The 4,898-nt window shown below is 36.7% G+C and overlaps 1 long non-coding RNA gene across 1 annotated transcript; it reads right to left on the reverse strand.

Annotated features, from left to right (window-relative positions):
- Nucleotides 1-896: 896 nt before the first annotated feature.
- On the reverse strand, nucleotides 897-3,800 carry LOC136790654 (uncharacterized). Its single transcript, XR_010830997.1, has 3 exons — nucleotides 3,145-3,800; nucleotides 1,136-1,169; nucleotides 897-1,016 (listed from the first exon to the last, which is right to left on the reverse strand). It is a non-coding gene; the product is annotated as an uncharacterized lncRNA (long non-coding RNA).
- Between the last annotated feature and the right edge of the window lie 1,098 nt (nucleotides 3,801-4,898).

The following is a 4,898-nucleotide window of genomic DNA, read 5'->3' on the forward strand; positions in this document are numbered from 1 at the left end:
AAGTACTATTTGTTTTTAATTATTTCCAAGTCTGAAATAAAGATATCAATCTAGTTCCTGTGGAACTAGGTTGCTGAGAAAATAAAAAGCAAATCCTGATAATTTCTCACTAAAATTATGGTCTTCAGCAACAGGGAAAAACATTTGCTAACATCTCACTGCACCATAACTGATGAATGCACATCATACACAGCCCTCTCAGAGACCCATCCTACTTTTTCCATTTCAGCAGAGGAAGGATCTGTAACATATATGCATTGGCTATAAACCATGAAATTATACTGGAAGGAGCATGGAGAAAACTTCTCTTTTTCTCTACGTCTCATCCACTTTTTTTTTTTTTTTTTTAATGATAGCAAGCAGTTTACATCAAAGGTTTATATTCCTGATGGGACATTTCAGTATATCTGCTGGGATCTCCTGGGAAACTGTCCTTAAGGGCATAGGAACAGAACAGAGCTGGCAGCTCTTTAAGGACACCCTTCTGAGAGTGCAAGAGCTCTCCATCCCCCAGCAGAAGAAATCAAGCAGAGGAGGTGGGCAACCGGCATGTCTGAGCAAGGATCTGCAGTTTAAACCGAGGGAAAAGAGGGAAATGTACAGGAAGTGGAAGCAGGGTTGTGTAGCCTAGGAGGAATGTGGTGGTGTTGTCCAGATGTGTAGAGACAGGATCAGGAAAGCCAAGGCACAGATGGAGCTGAACTTGGCAAGGGATGTGAAGAATAACAAGAAGGGATTCTACAGATACATAGGCAGGAGGAGACAGGCCAAGGAGAGTGTACCCCCTCTGATAAATGAGACGGGAGAACTGGCTTCCTCAGACATGGAAAAAGCTGAGGTACTCAATAAGTGCTTTGCCTCAGTCTTCACTGGTGGTCAAGTTTCCTATGTCTGTCAGGATCCTGAACCTCAAGGACAGGGTGAGAGGAGTGGATTCCATCCCACTGTGACAGTGGAACAAGTCTGGGACCGCCTAATGAAATTGGATGTGGTTGCCGAGCCGCTCTCCATCATATCTGAAAAAAACATGGTTGTCAGGTGAAGTCCCCGGTGACCGGACAAAGGGAAACATTATTCCCATTTTTAAGAAAAGGAGAAAGAAAGACCTGGGGAACTACAGGCCAGTGAGCCTCACCTCTGTGCCTGGGAAGATCATGGAGCAGACCCTTCTGGAAGACACGTTAAGGCATGCATGAGATAAAGAGCTGTCAGCTTTTATTTATTTATTTATTTATTTATTTTATCAAGTCCATTTTCATATAATTTTGTATTCACTTTCCAGGTCTTTAAAATAAGGAGAAATGTAATTGCTTGCTGGATCAGCAATTGTAAAATCCATGTTCCACAGAATTTCCAGAAGAAATATTTCATGTAATGAAGAGGTTTTTATTAGCTATGTAGGACTGGACAGAACATACAAAACCAACCAACTTACCAAACAATAAACCCCACCCACCTGACATAACTGGCAAGATAGTTAACTGAAATGCTGCAAAGGCATTTCCATTTTCATGTTGTCACTACTGTGAGTATTATTTCAACTTATTATTCTCTTGTTATTATTGTTTTGTAAGTCCTGGATGTATTGAAGCTTTCTTTGCAAATGTATTGCATTTTCTTAGGAACATATTTATAAAATAAAACTGCATAAGGGTAACATTAAAAACTTGAATTATCAGTCAACTTAAACAGCTTTTCCTCTTCCTCCTCCCTCTCCATGTTTATAAATTAAAAAGAGAATTTTTATTTTTTTTATTTTGTCACTGCTAAAATAAAATATATTTTCAAAGTTTATACAGTTTGTTTGCAGATTTTTTCCTGCAAAATATACTTAAAAAAAAGTTTTGTTTTTTTTTTTCAGTATTTGATTAATGCTAACTTAAGTAATTGCAGAATTTGTCTTGTAGTTTATGATAGTAACATTATCAGATCTTTTAAGTGTTAGACCTTAGCAGATGTTTCAGTAAATTGTGTTCAAAATTAAGACCTATTTATGTAAAAGAAAAAATGCTTTTCAAAGTTATAGCAATACAACATAAAGATTCTAAACAAGCTAACAATTATTATTGTTATGCAATTATTATATTAATACTTATGATATTTTAACTGAGATTCCACATTTCCCATTAAATGTGCTGTTGAGTACTTTGCAAACATTAATTGTATAAGTTTGATTCTGCAAAATCAGTTTTTTTTTGGTTATCTGTTCCTCTCCTGGCACATCCTTATTGTTGAATATCTCCTTGGTCCAAAGATTTTATGTCCTGTGAGAGTTTAGAAATGTGTTTAACAAAAAATCGTCCAATTAGTTGTATTTCTGCTGGTTTACAAACATCGTGAGCCATTGTATGATTTTTTTTTGAAGCTGTCCATACAATAAAACCTTATTGGATACTATGTATCTAAATTATTTCACTTTCCAAACCAGTAAAATAAAACTGACAGAATATATTTTGTGAGGTCTAGGATTCTAAATGTTATTTAATTACTTCTAAGAACACTCCTTCCTTGGTATCTTTAATTTTACACTCAATGTTTAACTATATACAGTATATTTTATTCTAGTTCTGAAATAACTGTGGCAAATAATGTTTTATTATGCAAACTGCTACAGTAACATTTTGGAAAATATTTTATTGCAGTTGTCAGAGAATAAGGTTTTCACTCATCCCTGTTTTGCACCATGGTTTAATTTCCCCTATTATCAGCCACATGCACTCGTTGCCATACTCCTCTATGAAGTTGCCACTAACCTGTTTCTTTGGTTACTTGAATTAAAGTATAGGGGCTTTGGCTCATGAGGATGCTTGGATGCCTTAACTTTTCTTTCCACAGAGGACAAAACAGTCCTTTATCTGACTCTCTGCCTATCCTTATTGCCTGCAACACTGCATGTGTACATGAAAGATCCATTACATTACAGGACCATAGAGTATATCACTCCATACTCCTGTCATCTAGTCCAGCTTCAGATCTTTAGGTATGAGCATACTTCCCCCGCATCTCCTTTGAACTCACAACACAAATCTTTATCACTCAATGATAATGATATTCCTATGCCATTGCTAATCTCTGCCAAACACAAAGCTGTCTCCATCTCCATTCCCTACCCCAAAAGTCCACAGTTGCCATCTGGATGCTTACCTTAACCAAGCAGTCCAAGTGCCTGGAGTTTGGCAGGCAGGGCTGTCAAGTAATTCTCACAAATTTCTTTTTTGAGCTGTTTTATCTGAATAAGGGAGGATAAGAAAATTCTGCATCTGCTATCCCAGTGGCACAGTCATAGAATAATAGAATCATAGAATGGTTTGGGTTGGAAAGGACTTAAAGATCCTCTAGTTCCAACCCCCCTGTCAGTCTTTTGTCCCAGCTTCATATGGGCTGTGTCCTAAATTACCTTAGATAATTATTTCATCCATAATTATTTCTTCTCCAAAGGGTAAAGGAACACTGCTGTACAGCAATACAAACTGCTTATGTCATGCTTGCCTTATGAATAAAGAAAGGCAAACTTAATTAGTTCTAAGGCCAAAAGAAACCATTATGAGGATTTAGCCTGACTCTCTTTAACATTGAAGTTAAAATTTACACGATAGTTCACTCATTAAGCTAACAACTTTATTATTCATATGGCAAACCAAACCCAGTGACAAAACAAAACCAAAAAATAAAAATAAAAAATGTATCTTGCTTTGAGAGGCACAATACTAAAAAAAAAAAGAAAAAAAGCTTTGTATTTAAAACAACAGCTTGTCCCTTTCCACAGGAGCAACTAGTAAACATAGAGGTCAAACAATAATCAAGCAGGAAAGTCAAACAAAATAAAATAATCATATATACATGACAAGGAACATGGGAGAATTAAAAAAAAAAAAAGAGAAATTATGGAAGAAGAAAGAATAAAATGAGACCAATAGTCTATAGGAATATCTCAAGATTCATGAAAACATGCTTAAAGCATTAAAGAATTCTTAGTCAACTTTTTCAGAACTCATTGATATTATTTTTAAGATTTTCATGATTTAAAATAACAATAACTCCTTAATTTAATGGCTAAAATGACCCCCAATTAATCCTGAAATAAAAGTGTTTACACTACAAACTTATCACTTCATAGCTTATTTAGAAATATTTAGCATCTATTTTATTTTATTTTATTATTTTCAGAAAGATGAGTAATTTTATCTTTCAGATCTAGTAACATATTTATATAACTGTTAGGATTTCTTCAAGTCCCAACTTGGAGAAGATTAATTTATTGTCAGTTAACATCAGTGTAGAATAGTCAGAAATAATAATGAAAAATAAAAAATAAAACAGAAAATCAAGAATAAACACAACTTCCCCCCATCTCTCCCTCTTTGCAGGCTCTTCTTTACTCCCGACTCTTCTACCTAGTCCCCCATCCCAAGCAGTGCAGGGGAATGTGGAATGGGGTTACAGTCAGCCTATGATGTTGTCTCTGCTGCTGCTTCCCCCTCATTCTGTTACCTTCTCCAGCATGGTTCTTCCCAAAGGATGTAGTCCTTCATGAACTGCTCCAATATGGATCCTTCTCATGGGCTACAGTTCTTCAAGGACTACTCCAGCATGGGTCCATACCATACAGTGCAGTCCTTCAGGAATGTACTGCTCCAGCATGGGTTCCCCCCAGGCCACAACTGCCAGACAACCTGCACCGTCATGGTCTCCTCTCCACCAGCTGCAACTTTCTTCAGGCTGTACCCACCTGCTCTGCTATGCATCTGCATCATCATGGTCTTCCAGGGACGACAACCTGCTTCACCTCTCACATCTTCTGTGAAGCATTCTTTACCCTTTTTAAATATATTGTCACAGAGTTGCCACTAGCATCGTTGATGGGTTCAGCTTTCGCCAGTGGTGTGTCCATTTTGGAG

This window comes from Anser cygnoides, chromosome 4 (assembly GCF_040182565.1).
Source record: "Anser cygnoides isolate HZ-2024a breed goose chromosome 4, Taihu_goose_T2T_genome, whole genome shotgun sequence".
Taxonomy (NCBI): Eukaryota; Metazoa; Chordata; class Aves; order Anseriformes; family Anatidae; genus Anser; species Anser cygnoides.